The 22186-nt window shown below is 36.8% G+C and overlaps 1 long non-coding RNA gene across 10 annotated transcripts in view; it reads left to right on the forward strand.

Moving 5' to 3' along the window:
* The window catches only part of LOC110742632, a 288855-nt gene that overhangs the window by 44918 nt on the left and 221751 nt on the right, over positions 1–22186 (forward strand). For all 10 annotated transcript variants that reach the window (XR_002520499.2, XR_004182246.1, XR_002520504.2 and 7 more), the window contains exon 2: positions 7419–7518. This is a non-coding gene — a long non-coding RNA (uncharacterized LOC110742632). The remainder of the gene's footprint in view (positions 1–7418; positions 7519–22186) is intronic.

Genomic DNA, 22186 nt, shown 5'->3' on the forward strand with positions numbered 1-22186 from the left:
TGGGTAGCTGGTTTCGGTTGCGTGATTGGCTCAAACTATCATTATTTCATGGCTATGGCCTATTCTTCTTCTATTTCATGGCTATTCTGGCTATTTAGGCCTGTTCTTAGTATTTCTTGGCTATGGCTGGCTAGCAAATTATGAAGCTATTTCTTGGCTGTATTGTTCTTCATAGCTGGCTATTTCATAACAGCAGTGTGGCCTGTAATAGCTGCTGCTTAGTATTTCTTTCAACAACAGGCTATTTCTTAACAACAACTTATTTATTCTATTATAGCATATTATTTCTTCATAATAACTTGGCTGCTTGGCTATGGCCTATAAGTGATATAACATTTCTATTTCTTAGCAACAGCAATGGCTGTTCTTCTTCTTCTTCTTCTTCTTCTTCTTCTTCATGGCTGTAATTTCTTCTTCTTATTCTTATTTATTCTTCTATTTCTTAATGGCTGCTTGGCTTCTGGCTATGGCCTGTGGCCTGTAGCTGCTTAAAGCCTTGGCTATTTCATGGCCTAGCTGGCTGGCTATGGCTATGGCTATGAGCTGGCTATCATTCTTCTCATTATTGTCATTGTCATCATTCATCATCATTTGTCATCATCATTTCATCATCATCATCATCGCTATCATCGTTATTTTATCATTGTCATCATTCAGTATCATTCTTGACTGTTGATGTCATTGTAGTGAACAGTACAGCGGCAATGACGGCAGCCGAACAATATTACATTTCGGCAACCAGCAGCAGCAATGTAACCAGTACAACCAGTGTATGACGGCAGTGGTACAGCCAGTATAGCGAGCGGCAGCTTAAGGCTGTGGCTGTGGTAGCGGTGGCAGCGAACAATGGTACAACGGTGTGGTTGTCATTGTTATCATCATTATCATCATTGTCATCATTGTCATCATCATCATCATTTCTCATCATCATCATCATCATCATCATCATCTCATTATTTGTCATTCATCATCATTGTATCGTATATCATTATTTATCATTATCATCATTGTTATCATTCGCCATCATTGTTGTCATTCAATAAATATTAATGTTCGTGTTTCATTCTTGATGAGCTGTTGTCATTCTTGTGATGACTGTCATTCAACGAACACTACTACTACCTTCCACCACCACTGCCTTCCTCCCTTCCTTCCCTCCTCCTTCCTCCTCCTCCTCCTTCCTCCTCCTCCCCTCCCTCCTCCTCCTCCTCCCTCCCCTCCCTCCCTCCCTCCTCCTCCTTCTTCTTCTTCCTTCTTCTTCTTCTCCTCCTCCTCCTCCCTCCTCCTCCTCCCTCCTCCTTCTTCCTCCTCCTCCTCCTCCTCCTCCTCCTTCCTCCTCCTCCTTCTTCTCCTCCTCCCTCCTTCTTCCTTCTTCCTTCTTCCTTCTTCCTTCTTCTTCTTCTGTCTTGTTCTGTCACAGGTGCAATTGGGCAATCTTATTTTCTGACCTCCATCTCCTGGATTCAAAATTCTCCTGCCCTCAGCCTCCCCAAGTAGCTGGGACTACAGGCACCCGCCACCCGCCTGGCTAATTTTTGTATTTTTAGTAGAGATGGGAGGTTTCACCCTGTTAGCAGAGATGGTCTCCCATCTCCCTAACCTCATGATCCAGCCCAGCCCGGCCTTCAAAATGCTGGGGATTGGCGTGAGCCACCCGCCCTGGCCAGGGAGTGGGTGTTTCTAATGTACCTGTAATTAAAAAAAAAAGATTAAAAATAAAAACAAAAAACAACCTGTGATCAATATCCTTGTGCATGACTACTTGTAGACCTGTATAAAACTTTCTCTGGGGAGCAAATAACTATAAGCTGAAATCTATTTAATAGACCTCTTCTAATTTATTAATAATAACAAATTTCCTTTTGGAGTGATAGTAAGAATTTACATTTCTTCAGTAAAATTTGAAAGTTCTCATACATTTATTCATACGTAGTATTGTCGGGCTCTTCATTTACTACCAATTTGATAAGTTGTGAAATGGTTCTCTAATAATTTTCTTAGAATTCCCCCCCAACATGACAAATCTTTCAAATGTTAATTAGTCATTTGGATTTTTTCTGTCAATGAATTATCTGCTAATTTCTTTTTTATAATTGGAGTTCTTCTCTTTTATTCATTCCGTAGTAACTCTACTTATGTTCTTGATATCAATACTTTGTTATATATATTGCAGCTATCTTTTCCTAATTGGTGGCTTGTCTTTTAACTTTGCATATTTTTTAAAATTAGATTTTTAAAATATTTTACTATTCATTCACGTATTAATTTTCCCTTTATATTTTATGTGTTTTGTGTCTTGTTAAATAAATCTTTTATTTCTTTTGTGTTTTTGATCTATTCATTTGAGAGAAGTATGTAAAATTATTTCTCTATAATCACAAAACACCAGCTTCTTAAAGAAAGTCTCTCAGTTTTGCTTTATGTGTTGTGAAGATATACTGTTCAGTAGTAGACTTTTTAAATAATCACAGGATTTTTAATTAATCACAGTGATTTTTATTTTATACAAAACAGGCCCACTTTAGACTATTAATGAGCTTGCCAAAACATATTTTTATGGTATTAATGATGAGATATAAGCCTTCTTTCAGTTAGAATTTGTATAATATACTTTTTGCCATATGTTTAAACTTTATTTTGGTATGGATTGATATTTTACAAATTTTTCAATAAATATTCAAATGAGTACAATTATATCTATACTGAACATAAAAAATAAAAAATTGATGAAAGTTTAAGTGCCTCTGTGTCTCTTTCACTGACTGCAACTCTCCTCCCGTCTTTGTGTTAATTTATCTTCAATTTGGTATTCAAAATTTTCCTTGCATTTGCATTACATAGTTTTATTTATATAGACATATGAAAATCTATTTCTCTGGATATGTTTTATATAGTACTGTTTTGCCTTTTGAAAACTATTTACTTCTGTAATTTTGCATGCTAAACTATGTTTGTTTTTCTTCTAATATTTATAACGTTGGGTGTGTCTGGTGAGTTTAATTCATTCTAATCTGGATGGTGTTTTTTTTGTATGAATTTATAATTTATTTTCTAATGTGCACTTTGTTTACATTTTTAAAAAAATTCTAAACAATGCTGTTACCAACATCTTTTATCTATGTTTCCTTGTGTCCATGCGAATTCATTTCTCAAGGATATATATATCTAGGAAGGGAATTGCTGGATCATATGATTGTACCAATTTACATTCCTTCCAGGAGATTATAAATTCCAGTTATCCCACATGTTTGTCAACACTTGATATTGTCAGACTTTAAACATTTTTGCCTCAGTGATGAGTGTGAAATAATATCTTATTGTGATGTTAATTTGCATTTACTTTTTACAGTGAAGTGCAATGTTTTTTCCTCTGTTTGTAGGCCATTTGGGATTCCTTCTTTCTGAATTGCCTATTTGTATGTTTTCTATTTATCTACTCGCTTGTTTTTCCTTTTGCTGCTATTTTGTAGACTTCATGCATTCTATGTGCAAACTCTTCATTAATGATATAGTCTAATTTTTATTACCTTTGTATTTTGGGGGTCTCACTTAATATTTTCCTTTCTCAAGATCATAAAGATTATCTCAATTGCCTTCTGAGCCTAAAGTTTTGTTTTCACATTTACATTTGTAATACACTTAGAGTTGACTGTGTAGGGTATGAGATAGGCATCCAGCTTTTCTGCATTTGTACAACCCTTAGGAATAGCCAACATCTCAACTGACCTGCAAGACCACTTCTGTCACCTCTCAGGCTTTCATTCTGAGTGGGTTTGTTTCTAGGTTCTCTGTTCTATGCCATTTGTTTGTATATATCTCCATTCTACAAATATCACACTGAATCAGTTACATATCTGGTAGTGCAAGTCTTTGTACCTCAATATTTTTTGTAGATGATGATGCTAGACTTTTTGTTAGGAACTGTGTACAGATATGGTACATGTATGTATAAATGTGTGTGTGCTCACATACACATTCTCTATGTAAAGGACATTTTAAGCTGCCATTTGTAGACTATAAGTACATAGAAATGCAATTGATTTTTCTATATTTATCTTATAATCAGTGTTAAATTTTCTAATAATGTATCTATAGATTTTATTGAGTATTCTCTGTGAACAAACCTATCATCTGAATTTCTAATTTTTGTGGGTACATAGTAGATACATATTTATGGAGTATATGGGATATTTCAATACAGGCATACAATATTTAATAATCACATCAAGGTAAATGGGATATCCATCACCTCCAATATTTATCCTTTGTGTTACAAACAATCCAGTTATACTTTTTTAGTTATTTCAAAATGTACAATTAAATTATTATTGACCATAGTCTCCCTGTTGTGCTATCAAATACTAGATATTATTCCTTCTAACTATTTTTTGTATCCATTAACAATCCCTACTTCCCTGCTACGCCCCGACAATACTCTTTCCACCTTCTGGTAATCATCATTCTATTCTCTATCTATCTCCATGAGTTCCCTGATAAATTTTAATAGAAGCTAACAGGAATTCTTGGCACCTTGCTGACTTTTTGAAGAGACAATTTTATTTCAACATTAATAATACTGTTTGCTCTAGCATTTTGGCAGGCATCTTTTATTGAGTTAAGAAAATTCTTTTCTCTTGTAAGGTTTGTTAAAGTTTTTTTATAAAAAAAGAGGCACAAACATTCATTAAAATTCAACATTCATTAAAATAATCATGTATTCTAGTCTCCTTTGAGTTTTTAATGAGGTGGATTAAGTTAGTAGATTTTCTAATATGAAAGCATACTTCTAATTCTTAAGTAATATGAACGTTATCTTCTTGTTTTTAAATATGACATTAGTTTGCTCATAATTTGGTTGGGATTTTCCAACTAGGTTTATAAGTAAGAATGGCTCAGATCTTTCTTTTTCATATTGTCATGTTGATAGGTGTTGGTACCAGGGTTATTAGTCTTGAGGAGTAATCTCATTTTTTTCTATTCTCTGGAATAGTTTGCATAAAAGTTTTAAATATCTATTTATTTTTTATTTATTCATAAAACCTAGTCAAATAAAACAGTGCGAGTGGACAAGGAACAAAAAAATCCGTAACTGTTTGTGATCACTTAGCTGCAAACACCATTGTGCTTAGACCAAACCTAAACATCTATTTCTTATATATTTGTTGGTGCTCACCTATAAAATCATCTGGATTTTTTTTTTGTTAGTAGTTGTTTTTTGCTTTAAAAAAATACTGATAGTAATAGAACAATTTGTTTTCTTGTGTTTATCAGTTTCTTTGGGAAAGTTATATTTTTCAAAGGTTTGTTCTATTTAATAAATTATTTTTCAAATGTTATGACAAACTATTTTTATCTTTCAATTTTATGAATTTTTAAATTCATACAGGAATTTTGAAAAGAATCATCCTTGTCATGATCCTTTTTTCCCTCATAAATTATATTCAGTGGTCCTAATTTTCACTTAATTTTCCAAGTTCATGTTTCAGGCTTATGTTTTGACTTCTCATGCCTTTACCGTCTCCCAGGGCCCTAAAGAAAGGCCTATTGGAAAAGTTTTTTAGCTCCTTCTTACCACCCAGGGGCTTCCTGTTCCAGCTCCTCCACTGTCCAAGGTCTAAGACAAACCCTGATGTTCCTGGGTGTGCGCTTGGAACCCAGTCACGGGCCCCTTACCATGAATTGTGAACAGACATCCCTGTGGCCATCATGTTCTCAGCTACCAATTGACATTTCAGCTTTAATTTCTTTATTTCTGGTGCCCAAGGGTTTTCCTTTATTTTGAGCTTGGCTATCTGGAAAACAGTGAGATTTTCTCCATAATTTTTGCTTTGAGACCTGGAGGAAGGGTTTGTCCCACCATCCTAGTCTGTCATATTGCCAGAAGTCTTTCAGTTTATTTCTCAAAGTAGCCCACCTATATCCTCTAAAAAGTAAATAAATTTTAACATAGTAGTGCAGTTCAAGGAAAAACGTGGTTCAGTGTTTCCCTCAAACTATAAAATGTTTCTTTATTATGTAAGTAATAATGTACACAAGTATTTCTATGTTTTTGCAATAAAATGTAAACTTCCTTGTAAATTGTTCTCTATAATATGTAAAGGATTATTTTAGTAGAGAATGTCTTCGATTGAAAGTGATATGAATCCAAAGGTTCTATGGTCCTCATATTCCTTCCTCTAATTTGGGGGCATAAAAGAACATTGGACCTTCTGTTTGAGAATATAACCTAATTCCCCCTCTATTAGAACACATTTAAGTTTTCTTTTACCTAACAGGGCAGAATGGTGCTTTTTCTATTGTCATTCACATCAGGAAATACATTATTTTATTCCATTTTTATTTATAGCCACTTGTGACAGTAGGTTACATTTATTTTCATAAATAGATTTTCTCAGGGCTTTCCTCCCGTGAAAATTATCTTTGGGGTGTGTGTGTGTGTGTGTGTGTGTGTGTGTGTGATGGTTTGACTACCTCAGACTGGTGTAATACTCCTGGGAGGATAATTCAGTTCACCTAATTATTGTGAGAAAAACAAGTTCATAGTCTCTAGTAGCAGATACTGGTGAGGCTCTGTCAGCTGAATATTAACAGAGCTGTAGACAATCTTACTAACAAGTTCCTGCCTCGCCAGTTCACAGTGTGAACCTGGGCCTTGCCAGCACCAGGTAGAGGTTTTGTTTTAGATGTTTGTTTGGGGGCTGATGATACCAGTTTGTGTGGCATACATACTAGTGCATGTGCTGGGCAGGAGGAAAATGAACAACACATTTTTAAAATTTTAACATGAATATTCAACACACTTGTCTCGGGAAACTTTTCTTCTTATGGATGGAAAAACACATGTCTGTCAGATGCTTGTCATTGTGCCTGCCAAACTCCGCTAAGAAACAACACTAGCCAACAATCTTTGAAAGATTTCGACTATCAAAGAGAATTCCAGCAATAGGGGGTGAGATTATGTCCTCAGTCTCATGAAATGCTGAAAACTGCCATAAAGGGACGTGATCTGGGAACAAGCAGGTACTTTTAGAGTTGAAAGGATGCTATGACTCTTAAAAGTAATTTGCTCACATCCGCCTAACAAAATATCACTCCAAAAGGTACCCAAATTAACAGGCTATTTTTATGTCTTCATTTGAAGAAAATTGAAAATACAGGGAGAGAAATAAATTCAAACTCTTAACTACCTAGAAATCATTCTGAAAAGGATCCTTCCTCTGAATTGAAAAACAAATTATAGATTAGCTCCTGTTCTTTCATTTCCAGCATTAATTAAGGATGCTGGAAATGATGCTTTGAGATGATGTGGGGGCATGATTGTAAATGGGAGAGAAATAATGCGCACTGTTTTATACAGGAAATTTTAATTATCGCAATTATGCAGTGAAGAAGCTATTATCATTATCTCTATTTTACAGACAAGGAAACTGAGGCACGGAGCCATCCATGTGAACGAGTCTCGTAGTAAGCGATGGAACTAGGATGCAACTCTCTGGTGTGAGTGCCCTGCTGTGAGCGGTAAGGAAAGGAGTATAGGGTTAATACGACAGGAGCCATGCAAGGTCTTAAGTGGCTGCAGTAAATTCTAGTTAATATTTTCATAAATATAAAGATGCCAATGCACAGGATGCATTTCCATCTTTGCAGTGTTGTGCTCCCCTTCCTTTTCTGTATTAAATTGATTTGAGGAATTGTTGGGATGGCATGTAAACAGTGCTTACTATATCATTATCAGCACACTGGGTCAGCCATATCATAGACGAAAAGATACTCTGGTTTCAGAAGTAGGGTCATTTAAAATTGTAAACTATTCCTTTGTTCCTTGTGGACCACGCTGCAAAATAGAACATAGTTATTTAGTCACCTATCTCTCTTACCCTCTGTATCATCAAATTTATTAGACAGTCAAAGCTTTTATTGCTTTTTGGGAAAAAAATGCAATCCAAGATTTCACTGCTTTTAAAAATTATGTGCAAATATTATGTCTTACCCTAAGGAAAATTAACAATGATCCTCTGAATTTGCTACTAAATATCTTTCAATCTAAGAAACTTCAGCTTTGCATTGCATTACCTCTGTGACAAAAGCAAAAGCAATTACAGAGTTGTCTGCCTTTTTCTTAAGCTTCCACACTGAATAATAGCTTAATCTAGCCCTTGATTCTAGTTGAGAGGCATTTCCTGGATCACAATAAACCTCATTTACTTTTTATTAACTATACTGTGTAATTGTGGTATTTTTTTCCTTATATTGCACTGAAATTTGTCTGCCAATCATTTCCATTCCATGAAGTGAGTTTTGCCTCCAGTATCATCATCAGATCCAGTAGAGCCCTTCTCTGCAGCCCAGGTAGATAATCCAAATAAGCTGTCAGGTAGCTTCCCACTAATTGTTGTCTTGTTTTCAAGAGAAACTTCCACAGTTTTGTCAATCATTCTTCAGGATGTGATTTTCTTATGATTTTTGCTACTCATTACCCCTTCTCAATCCATCATACTTTGCCAAAAGCCCACTCAGGATACTACCCAGATGCAACACAATTCTGCAGATTTGGTCTTACCAGAGTGCACAAAGGCAAAACTTGTTCTGGATGCTTTTTTTCTATCAATGCATTTGATTAAGAAGATCCCTAGGCTGGGCGTGGTGGCTTACACCTGTAATCCCAGCACTTTGGGAGGTTAAGGAGGGTGGATCATGGGGTCAAGAGATCGAGACCATCCTGGTCAACATGGTGAAACCCCCGTCTCTACTAAAAATGCAAAATTTAGCTGGGTGTGGTGGCGTGCACCTGTAGTCCCAGCTACTTGGGAGGCTGAGGCAGGAGAATCGCTTGAACCCAGGAGGCGGAGGTTGCAGTGAGCTGAGATCATGCCAATCATGCCACTGCACTCCAGCCTGGGAGACAGAGTGAGACTCCATCTCCAAAAAAAAAAAAAAAAAAAAAAAAAATCCCTAATCAGACCATTTCTGTCATTTCTGTAAGAAAAATATGCCAAAGAGGGACCAAATAGGCAGAATAGTAGAACTGACTTGTATATGCAAACATATATTTTTTAAGTAGAGGGATACCAACAGAGAAATGTATCTTCTAGGGACTAGATATCAAGTACTCACGTTTCTATGGTTTTCTCGGCATGCAATGCTCTCTGTGTCTCCCATCTACTTGGCAAACATCTCTTCGTCTTTCCAGCTCCTCCTGAATAAAGAATTCTTGCCTGCCCTCAACCTCTGCTAAGTCAACCTGTCCTGAACACAGCACTAATGAGGGGGATAGTTATGTTCTGTCTATAGTCACAGTTGATTGGGCAAAGAGTTGGAATCCCCTAACTTGATGATGCCCATGGTGCAGCTCATAGGGTGGAGTGGGGCCTACTAGCTTCTCTTTGGGGATGTAGAAACAGAGAGACTAGGTGAAGGAGCAGCCAGGTCATGGGTTTTGTGGGGCTGCAGTGGCTCTCTTATGCCATGCAAGCTGACGTCCTGGGGACAACAGCCCATACAGAGAAGAGAATGGAGTGGACACACAGACAGAAACAGATTCTGTGTGTGAGGGACCATGTGGCCCTCAGTGACTGCCCAGCTTCCTTGTGGCTTGCTGGCTGCTTCCATTTCTAGTCCATGTCTGTATTTTTAATAAACCCTACTTTGCTTGAGGTGAAGGGAAGACTTCACTCTTCTTTGAAACAAGAAGAGCCCTTGCCAAAGCCTATTTCATGTGGAATGACCACCTTGAACCTGTGTTCTTCCACTGTAGCTGATCCATGCTTCCCTAGTGAGACACGCTACCCTTCTTGCTCCCCGCTAGACTGCAAAGCTTCTTGAGAACCTGTATTCTGTTGGTACTTATTTCTCAATATAATAAGCCTTTGTTCCATGAATTTGTTATTACATAAAAGAATATTTATAGGATTGTGGATGTGCTGCTTGTAACATTTGTTGGGTGTTAGGTATTTTTGTATTTCTATAAAAATTACTGAGCTTTGTTCTGGAATGTGGTTAAGGTACTTGGACATAGTTTTATCCTCTATGGTCTTATATTTAAAATTCATTAAGTAGAACCAGAGCAGTGCTTAGTTTGGGCTAATTATTCCCCATTACTGAACCAAAACCATCCTGAATTTACCTAACTGTTGCCTATAAGTGATAAGGTTTTTTTCCAGCCCGACTGTGGTAACAAGCATTATTTCCAGCCCTGTGTGGATATCAGTCATTATCTCATTCCTCTAATCTTTTCAGACGCTTTCTTTTTCTGGCTTCGAGTTATTTTCTTATATACATGTGCTGCTAGTTCTCTGCTGGATGTTCTAGAAGGACCCGCTGCTGATCTCAGGAGTTCTGTCTGTGCCACCCTCTCCTCTCCTTCTCTCAGTGTCCTGTCCCATAAGATGTAGCTGCCTGATCCCCTCATAATGTCAGCTCTGTCTTCTCAGCAGGGAGCACACCAGGCTCTGCATGAGTTTCCTCCCTGATCAGTGGCCTGGACACTGGCTCATGGCAGTGCTGGGAGCAGTCATTGAAGTGGCTTCATTTGCCTCACGCTGGACTTACTGTCCTTCATTTCCTCTTGTCTCATGTCTTGAAAACTGTTTTTAATATGCATTTGATCTCTTGGATATTTTTGTTGTTTGAGATAAAAGGGTAGACCCTGTGCTCATTGTTTTATCTTGGCAGGAAGTGGAAATTGTGTAACACTTGTTGACTTCTTATTTCCTTAGGAAAGTTTGATAAATATTATAGTCAGTATACTTGCCTACATTTTGTCCAGTTGGAAGATTTTTTTTTTTTTAATATTTCTGCTTAGGACTTTAAGCAAAGAGATGTATAACACACATAATTTAAAGCAGGCCATTTGTGCTACAAGCATCTGACATGAGTATAAGCATGTTTAATCTTTGATTTTATTGCTGTTCGAAATCAGGGCTGAAGTTAAAGGCAATGAGTTAATAATGGATTAAGATGCTATCACATTTTCTTTAGAAGAAATTCATTCCAGTGAACCATTTGAGTAAAAATAGTTTCCCAAGAGGAGCTTAATTCTGGAAAGATAATTATCTGTTTTAGATGCCTGTAATTTTCAATTATGTTTGGTTAGCTTCCGAATTATGAGTGTAGGAAGTGTTGCAAGACTTAAAAAGTTAGCTGATATGTACTTCATGCAATTCCTTTCCAAAGTACAGGAGTGTCAAACATATTTAGGAAGAGACCATGGGCCTGTGTTCAAGAAAGCCCTTCAAACATAAACATGCATGGTTCTGTGAGCATGAAGCTACACCAAAAAAATACTGCTAATTTTGTTATCAGTTATTTTTACATTTTCTTTAAAAACAAAGGAAATGACAAAATGACTTTTACCTCTACCTAGAAAAGCATCCACTTATCTGTGAGGTCCTGAAGGAAATAAATTCTTTCTCTTTCCATTTGCTTGTGCCTAGAGAATGGACCCCAAAGTCTCAAAGTTCCTAACCAAGTATAACAGAGAGAGACCCATCACAGTAAGCCCTTCCACTTAGAAGCAGTGTCCCAAGTCTCTTCTATGGAGAAGCTCCCAGTATTGACCAGGCTGAGTAGAAGTTTCCCCCACTCTTTGCACCCTGGGCTGAAGGAATGCTGGCACTTTGGGGAGCCAGGCATGAAGCCCTTGGTTTCTCCAAGATTCTTTCCAGAGTTCTGATCTGAGGCCATTAAGTGAGAGAAGAGCCCAGTGATTAGCAAATGATAAAAATTATTTCTGGAAACTAGCAGAGCTTTTCATCACAACCAAATGCCTCCTTGAGGGTATGTTTTCATGGTGATTCTTCGAATTGTCAACCTCTGCCAAATCTCACCCTCTTATATCCTATAACAAATCTTGGCTCTGAGCATCACATGTACCTTAGTTTTCCTTCTAGTGACTGGGTTTTACAAAGCAAAAAACCCAAACAATTGGATATACTATTTACCTCTTTTATTAACTCTAAAGATAAAAACCAACTATTGCCTCTAAAATATAGCCAAGTTAAATGTCCTTGATAATTAAGTCTCAGAAATAAAAATCTAGGTGATTTAATAAAAAAAGGCACAGGGTGAAGGGAGGTTAGAGGCTCCAACATAGCCTACAGGGACTAATGTATGTGCTTAGGTTCTGGGAGGCAGTCCAGCCACACATGAGCCTAAGGAAGCAGTCTTCCCCATAGACTTGGAGGGCTGAGGAGCGACAGAAGCCAAGGAATGATTCACTCATGGAGAATAGAAACCACAGGGGTGACCAAGGATCTTTGTTGATGGCCAGCGGGCTTTGCTGACCACAGTTTACTCTTTGGACCCAAATAAGTCTGGCCACAGTCAGGGAAGTAAGGTATAAGGGTCACAAATCGGGGTAAGATGATAGATCCACTGTGTTTTCTGTGTCATATTAGTGACTTTGCAAGGCTGGCAGTGGCAGTGTGTGCTGTGAATCATATTTATGTTTTCCTGAAGGCAGTGTTGATCACTCAGTCTGGCTGGGAGCTCTGTGTGATAAAGGATTCATGCCCACAGTGAACTAGGGGGAAGGTCCTTATTGTCTGTCTTTCCCCTGAAGTTCTGGATATGGGTTTTGAACACAGTAGGCTCTGGTTGTTGGTGGTGATGGTCATCAATTAGTAGACTCTGGTGATTTTAGCCAACACCTTGCTTCTAAGGCTGTGTTTTGCTCTCAGTCCAGGCAGATTCCTGAATCTGCCTATCTAGATCACCTTTCTGAACTTGAAGTCTATTATCTATAATAACCTGTGAAATTTGCTTTATCCTGCTAGTGTTTCTCAATGAGAGCACTATGGTTACTTTGGATCAGACAGTTCTTGGGTGGGTGGGACTGCCTCAGTGCTTGCCTCATAATATCCCTAGTCTCATGCCACTAAATGCCAGTATCAACTGTCATTGTGAGAAGCAAGCCTATCCTCAGACATTTTCAGACGTCCTACCTCAATCAAGTGCAGTATCTTGTTGTATATAAACCTGAACCCCTCATCCAATTCCACAGTGTCTGCTCTGACTTCCGCACTTCTGGGTGCCCCATAAGACAATTTGTCTTTCATTGCTAATCTCAGGACTTTTCTTGAGGTGGCACATTTTTTCTTTCCCTAAACTAGTTCTGCCACAGCTATCCTTTCTAAGTCTACCATCATCTATCATATGTGAATTCAGAATAATGTTTTATTTTCATGAAAATTCAGAAGTAGCTAATGAGGTTTATTTATTTTTCTTATTTGAAATCAAAACCAATAGCCTTAATGGTTTTGAAGACATTCTCTGAACTTGGTCATCTCTATTATTTTGAAAATACTTATTTGTGAAAAAAAGTTGTACATGGGAGTGTGTGTATGTGCGTATACATATTTATGTATACATACATAGAGATACACTCATATAATAAAATTTTTCATAACATAAAGAAAGAGCCTAATATATAGAGGGTTCATTCTGAAGAGGAAGAAAAGAAGCTGGGACTTCAATTTTATAACGTGTCATGTCCAAAGAAAGAGAGAACTCTTTCCTTGTTCCAATTAAGCAGCATGACAGAGAAAAAAAAAAAAAAAAAAAAAAAAAAAGCTTAAATTATAGCAATTGTGCATTAGCTTAAATAAAAGGTGTTTTCCTCATCAGAGATAATAACAAACTTTGAAATAGATTATGATGGAACTGAGTCTTTATCTCTTGACATGCATAATGTACTTCATTTGTCCTGGTCTGTGTTTTAGATGAGTAAGTTCAAGTAGGAGCACAGAGATTGTATCAGTGCGGGAGGATCACTGTTGGTTTCAAGATTTGTCTAAATAGTCCAGGCATGGTCTTTCTTCAATTCATTAACCTGATTCGACCAATCACATTGAGAGCCTACCATTTGCAAGGCACTGTGCTACAGCAGTCTCATTGCCTTACTTTTCACATACATTAATATTTTACTCATAATAAAGCTGTTTTGGATCTCATTCAAAAAATTTAAAACTCCTGGTAGTGAGTAATAAATAAGGCTGGGGTCAGAATTCAGGCCTCAGACTATAATAATCTACCTAAATACCCACACTCTATATGAAATTAAAAGCCCAGAGAGACTGAATGGTTTACTCACTGCCACACAGTGGTGAAATAATTTGTCTTTACAAAAGGAAAAAAAAAAAATTATAGTAGCTAATGAAGGGAGGAACAGACAAGCACTGTGAGCCTACCAGAACATTTTGAACTACCACACTAGGTAACTTTTAAGGTATCTTCCATGATAAGAGATTTGCTGTGCCAAGACACCTGCTGAAGTGCCTTGTTTTCCAAACGGAGATGCCAAGACACTGCTATGTTATGAAGTTGAATCGTGAATTTGAATGTATTTTTAACATAACGTTAAATTTCAAGGAAATGGCAGGCATGCAGTGTCTGAATCAGGCTAAAGCTTATATCCCATAGGATATGCTTATATTGTCCCCATCCCATCCATTGGGTTACTCTAGTGAGAAAGTTTGCAAAGCATTGGACTAGAAGAATGTGAAGTATTTTTTCCTGGTAAGCAAAAAATGCAGCTACATAAATCCACCTCGATAAGATGAGAGCTCTTATTTCATCTTATCACATCTCTTGCATCTTACAAAGAGAAAAAGAGCAATAAAACAAAAAAAAATAAAAATAATCATGACATTTTATCTGTAAACAAATGTGCTCAAACAGCCATGTTTTCAGTTATATCTATTATAAAATCTCCTGATCATCTCACTGTGATGAAATTCTTCTGCATCTAATACATGTCTTGTTATCTTGACTCTTTTCCCATCTTATGAATAGATAACCTTGAACAAATACATATTCCTGTCTCAATTTTTTAAATTTATAAACTTTAAAATAATGACATTTTATGCCTACCTTTCTTATAAATGGAGTAATAGTTATCCCATGTTGAGCTTTTACCTATAACAGCAGCAGAATAATTTGCTTAGAGCACGTAGCAGTTAATATGATTTGAGTTGTAAAATATACACATTTCATTCATTTTATTACTTATAATCTTCCATAGGGAAGAAGAGCTATTAAAAATTTTATTTGGGCTACTAAATTCTCTATTCCTATTTATAAGGATAATCTTGTTTTAAATAAAAAACAGAAAGATTATAAAAGAAATATTTTATCGTTTGAGAATATGTGACTGAAATTAAATAAATGTTAAACTACAATGTTTTTTTAATGTAATTAGACTATATCAGTAGGAATTTTTATTTTTATTTGAGCAATTTTTAGATATATTCTAAAATGTTATAAGTGTCAAAGATTTTCATTATGTTTGAGTGCATCAAAGTGCTTTTACATTTTATCTGTAAAATGTCTTGTGGGACACCAAAATTTCTCTACTAATGAGTTTATATGGTTGTTATTTTTATTGTACAAAATGATAACCTTTGTTTCTTCAGCATTCAGAACTTTTCATAGGATCCTTTTGACAAAGAAATAATTTTCCACCTCATAGTGACTTAAGGAAGATTAAATACATGAGATTGCTTTTGAAAACACAAAGTTTCTATCAGAAGTTTGATTCTTGCTGTGGGTGTCCTTGCATCCTGTGTCTGTGAAACTGAACACCAGATTTTATTCTAATGACTCTGCTGATTGACATTCATTTCAATATAGAGTCATTTCTGAACTGGTCTATAGAAAAATATCTCAGCAAACTCTGCCACAAAAAAACATATCCATTGACTAATTTATACAATTAGTTTGACCCAGCAATCCCATTACTGGGTATATACCCAAAGGATTATAAATCATTCTACTATAAAGACATATGCACATGTATGTTTATTGCAGCACTGTTCACAATAGCAAAGACTTGGAACCAGCGCAAATGTCCATCAATGATAGACTGGGTAAAGAAAATATGGCACATATACACCATGGAATACTATGTAGCCATAAAAAAGGATGAGTTCATGCCCTTTGCAGGGACATGGATGAAGCTGGAAACCATCATTCTCAGCAAACTAACACAAGAAGAGAAAACCAAATACCACATGTTCTCACTCATAAGTGGGAGTTGAACAATGAGGACACATGGACACAGGGAGGGGAACATCACACACTGGGGTCTGTCAGGGGGTGGAGGGCTAGGGGAGGGATAGCGTTAGGCGAAATACCTAATGTAGATGACAGGTTGATGGGTGCAGCAAACCACCATGGCACGTGTATACCTATGTAACAAACCTGCACATTCTGCAAATGTATCCCAGGACTGTAAGCATAATAAAAAATTTTTTTGAAAAGAGTATTCCTCTTTGACTTCAGATGCACACATATTTGATTTCACTTTGAAGGCCTGATATGAAGTCACACATGCAGTATACCTATGTAAATGACATGGGCAATAACCCAGTTGAGACTAGCTTCTTTAAATCATAAGATTGCCTAGATACCCCATACCAAAAACCTCTGGAAGCCCATACAAAGGCTGCGAATACCAGTTAGGTTGTTGATCCATTATGTGAGAGTTACAAGACAATAAGGAAAGACTGAAACAACAAAACATCTTTCATAGGTAACTGACTAATATATGAAAATGTGGATAATCATAATGTAAGAGCAACTGTACTTAGTTTTCTATGATCCAATGTGAGCAGCATTTCTACTGTTTCTTCTTATTAGTTTTGTTAATCCTATCCAACTAAATATCTCCACACTAAGGAGTACTCTGCAGTACAGGACTTTTCAATGTCAGTACTACCGACATCTTGGGCCAGATAATTCTTTGCTGTCAGGGGCTGTCCAGTGCATTGTAGGATGTTTAACAACATCCCTGGTTTCTATCCACTAGGTGACAGTAGCACCTTTCTACTCATCTCTCTACCCCACTAGTAATAATATCTCCAAACACTGCCACATTTCCCCTGGGAAGCAAAATCATCCTGATTGAGAACTACTACTCCAGAGCCAAGAAGGGGAAAATTCTTTCTCCCAATCTCATTCTCTTTCTGTCATCTTGAAAGAGACTCCCTCATGATTACATGGCATCCTACATAGTTACTGAGAGGGGTCACACTTCATGCTTCTATTAAAAATACAGCAATATTTTATTGAGGACTCAGGAACCAACATTTCCATCTTTGGATAATGTCTAACTTTTTTTTTTTTTTTTGTATTGAAAACTCGTCCCAATTGATTTTATGCAGGAACTAAATTTCCCAAAGAAACGTAGCACCTCACTTCTTTATCTGCACAGAGAAAAAAGGAATTTCTGCTCCTGAGCAGCTATTACGCAGCTTTTAAGCTTTTCAAGCATAAATCACGTGATAATGTGTTGGTTGCAGGTGGCAGAGATTTTAACTTCTTGTCTAAAGTCAAGAGCAGGGCCTGCTCTTGTCCCGCTCAGTGCAGGAGTTAGTACAGCTGCCAGAACCTTGTCTCTTGGCCTACCTGTGCTGTCTTGCTTGAGCAGCAGTAGATGGGGGGGAATTAATAGTTCTTAGTTTGCTGGAAGAAAGTTAAGTGATTTCCAAGTACGAAAATAACATATGATCATTTGTAGGTGTTTCTATTATGTGTCACCAAAAAATTTATAAGGTCATTGAGAGAAGAAATGGCATCTTACACTTCATTTTATTCCTGTGGAAACTTCATCATGTTTTGTGCCCAGCAGACACACAATATAGAATCTGTAGGTTAAAAGGGGCTTGTAAATCATACATCTTTTCTCACAAAAAGATCAAAGAAATTTTTATGTTTAAAAAAAATGTACAATTCTCATGGATTTTTTTCAGGGAATAAGATTACCAGAGGAGAAGGCTGCTATCCTATTTTAAAAAACATTAAATTAAGTAGTAATTTACACAATATCTTTCTGAGAGAAGGCAGATCAAAGAGTAGTTTCTAAGTAAGGGAAGAGGAGAATGCAAATCTGTTATTATTGCTAAGAATTTATTTCAGTAATAAATCTGAGTTCTCCTATATAAATGTCTTTATACATAGGAGAACTCAATGTATGTATATGTATATATATACCCATTTATGTGAATGTATAAGTGTGTGTGTGTGTGTGTGTGTGTAGCACAGGCAAGCCAAGAGATAAGGTTCTGGCAGCTGTAATAACCCCTGCATTGAGTTGGACTAAAGCAGGCACTGCTCTTGACTTTAGACAATAGTTTAAGATCTCTGCCACCTGCAACCAACACATTCCTACCTAATTCATACATGAAAAGCTTAAGAAGCTGCATAATAGCTGTTCATGAGCAGCACACTCTTTATATGTGTGTGTGTATATATACATATATATATACACATACACATATGTAAGTGTGTGTGTGTGTGTATATCGTTTTGATGTAAAACCAAAAGAGAGGACTTAATGAATCTCTGGATTCTAAGAAACAAAACAAAAAGATCTAAGTGTCTGCAATCAGATTAAATAAAAAAAATAATAAAGCTAATGTATATCATGTTTGCTTTGGGGTTTATTTGGAAGCAAAAATTAAGCTTAGGAAATGTGCAGTCTAACTTCATATCCAATTAGATATATTGGGAAGTTACACTGTGTTTGATACTACCTGGAAAATAAAACCAGACACTTAATGCATTATCAACAAGAGTTCTGGTTTTGATCAATACCACGCTTCATTCACCACAGAGAATAATAGCATGGTGCCCCCATTGTGCTTTCTAATGGCACATCTCTGTATGTGAGAAATGTAATTGTCATCTCACAAAACACAGAACACATTATGTTAGATGAGGTCTTATATTTCCACATATTTTAGCAAAAGCAAGAGCATTCTCATTTGCACAACAAATGTGTTCAGTTCTAAAAACACAATTATTTCTTCTAGTGCAATGAAGATGTGATTTAAAATAATTAATATTGAAGGCTGTATGTTTTTTATTTGTGGAAAACAGCATAATTCTAAATTATGTAAATATGTTCAGATGCACTCTACACAAATATCCAATGCGTTTCATTGAAAACAATACACTTAATATTTTGCCAACCAAAATAACAATAAATTAGATCTTGTGATGTTTCAAAATAATTTCTTTCCAGTTGGAGATGATTGCTTGTTTAAAACTTAGAAAAACAGATACTAATTTACATAAACAAACAATTTAAATAAGAAAAAATCCTATCAAAAATGTCAGTAGAAAGAATTGTAGAAGCACCTCTTGTATATTTAAAGGAGATTTGATTTTTGTTGAATAAAGTGTCCCCCAACCTACCATTTTGCAACAGGCATTGTTAATGATCTGAGAAACCCTTATTTGCAGAGATGATCCCACTGCTAAGTTTGGATTCGTGCAGTTTGGGTGATGGTAACCAATAAAAGAAGTCACAGATTCATTGAGGAAGTAGCATTCACCTGCAAAATAGAGTTGGTAAAGTTGGGGTGTTCGGTGCATGGGAAAATGTTCTGGCAATTAGGCATGTTTATAAATTTTCAAAATTCATTTTTCTCTAACAAAACCAGATAAAGGGGAGATTGGTTACTGTTTCAGGTTTCTGCTACTTACAAGTCACAAGCTATCTGGCTTCTCTAATCCTTGATTTCCTTGTCTGTAAAATAAAGATAATGTTAGCTATTTATAGAACTGCTTGGGAGATTATACAAGAAAAGGAATGTCAAAGAATTGAGCACAGGGACGGAGACACTGAAGCCCCAGTAAATGTTTGTTCCTCTTCTTATTCCCTCACTCCTGTCACTCCACCCTCTTAGGTGACTTCCAGCTTCTCGTTATCTTGTTCTATCCAGCAAGAACCTGCTTCTTGGAGGTATCTCTATTCTACTCTTGGATTCAAAGATTTCCAAATTAAAAAGGGTTAAATTCTCAGAGTAGAATCACAGGGATCAGATTGTAGGTAGAAAGAGATGTTGGGTTCTCCCTGACCTTCCTACCAAGTAAAAAAAAAAAAAAAATACAGAATTGATGCTAGCAAGATTTTCTTCAGATTTAATCTACCCACTGAGTATTAGTATCGCAGTAACTGCACTTAGATCTTGAGGAGTACTGTAGCTGGTGAGAACGATGGCAGGGCTATAGTTTAGGATTACCTTTTTTTTTTTTTTTTTTAATTTATTTTTAAATTTCTATTTATTATTATTATACTTTAAGTTAGAAGTTAGCTATGTGCATACCACATGCAGGTTTGTTACATATGTATACTTGTGCCATGTTGGTCTGCTGCACTCTATCAACTCTGTCATTTACATCAGGTATAACTCTAATGTAATCCTCCTCTCCCATGATAGGCCCTGGGGTGTGATGTTCCACTTCCTGAGTCCAAGTGATCTCATTGTTCAGTTCCCACCTATGAGCGAGAACATGCGGTACGGGTTTCTGTTCTTGTGATAGTTTGCTAAGAATGATGGTTTCCAGCTGCATCCATGTCCCTACAAAGGACGCAAACTCATCCTTTTTATGGCTCGCATAGCATTCCATGGCGGCGTGCCACATTTTCTTTAATCCACCAGTCGTGGACATTTGGGTTGATTCCAAGTCTTTGCTATTAGAATAGTGCTGCACAAAGCATACGTGTGCGGTATACGTGTCTTTATAGCAGCATAATTTATAATCCTTTTACATATCCCTGTACGGGATGGCTGGGTCATATGGTACATCTATTCTAGATCCTGAGGAATCGCCATACTGTTTTCCATAATGCTTGAACTAGTTTACAATCCCACCAACAGTGTAAAAGTGTTCCTTATTTCTCCACATCCTTCCAGCACCTGTTGTTTCCCTTGACTTTTTAATGATCGGCTTATTCTTAACTGGTGAGATGAAAATCATTGTGGTTTTGATTTGCATTTCTCTGATACAGTAGATGATGAGCATTTTTTCATATGTCTGTTGGCTGTGCTGCACCTCTCTTTTTGAGAAATGTCTGTTCATATCTCTTTGCCCACTTTTGATGGGGTTGTTTGTTTTTTCTTTGTAAATTTGTTTTGAGTTCTTTGTAGGTTCTGATATTAGCCTTGTTGTGATGAGTAGATTGCAAAAATTTTCTCCCATTCTGTAGGTTGCCTGTTCACTCTGATGGTAGTTTCTTTTGCTGTGCAGAAGCTCTAAGTTTTAATTAGATGATCCCATTTGTCAATTTTGGCTTTTGGCTGTCGTTGCTTTTTGTGTTTTAGAGATGAAGTCTCTTTGCCACTCATGCCTATGTCCTGAATGGTACTACTCTAGGTTTCTCTCTAGGATTTTATGGTATTAGGGTCTAACATTTAAGTCTCTAATCCATCTTGAATTAATTTTCGTATAAGGAGTAAGGAAAGGATCCCAGTTTCAGCTTACTTTGTATATGGCTAGCTAATTTTCCCAGCACCATTTATTACATAGAGAATTTTTCCCATTTCTTTCTTGTTTCTTTTGCCAGGTTTGCTTCAAAGATCAGATGGCTGTAGATGTGGCATTATTTCTGAGGACTCTGTTCTTGGTTCCACTGGTCTTGCTATCTCTGTTTCTTTGTACCAGTACCATGCTGTTTTGGTTAATAGCCTTGTAGTATAGTTTGAAGTCAGGTAGCGCAGATACTCCAGTTTGTTCTTTTGACTTAGGATTGTCTTTAAGATGGCTTTTTGGTTCCATATGAACTTTAAAGCAGTTTTTCCAATTCTGTGAAGAACTCATTGGTAGCTTGATGGGGATGGCATTGAATCTATAAATTACCTTGGGGCAGTATGGCCATTTTCTACGATATTGATTCTTCCTATCCATGAGCATGGTATGTTCTCTTCCATTTGTTTGTAGTCTCCTTTTATTTCACTGAGCAGTGGTTTGTAGTTCCCTCTCTCTGAAGAGGTCCTTTACATCCCTTGTAAGTTGACTCCTAGGCATTTGGCCTCTTTGGAAGCAATTCTCAGAATGGAAGTTCATTCCTGATTTGGCTCTGTGTTTGTCTGTTACAGGTGTATAAGAATGCTTGTGGATTTTGCACACATTAATTTTGTATCCTGAGACTTTTGCTGAAGTTGCTTATCAGCTTAAGGAGATTTTGGGCTGAGACACCGGGTTTTCTAAATATACAATCACAAGTCATTCAAACAGGGACAATTTGACTTTCTTTCCAACTGAATACCCTGATTTCCTTTCTTCTTGCCTTAACTGTTCCTAGCCAGAACTTCCAACACTATGTTGCCAGGAGTGGTGAGAGAGGGCATCCCTGTCTTGTGCCAGTTTCAAAGGAATTTTTCCAGTTTTGCCTCATTCAGTA

The sequence above is a fragment of the Papio anubis genome, chromosome 2 (genome assembly GCF_008728515.1).
Source record: "Papio anubis isolate 15944 chromosome 2, Panubis1.0, whole genome shotgun sequence".
In the NCBI taxonomy this organism is placed as follows: Eukaryota; Metazoa; Chordata; class Mammalia; order Primates; family Cercopithecidae; genus Papio; species Papio anubis.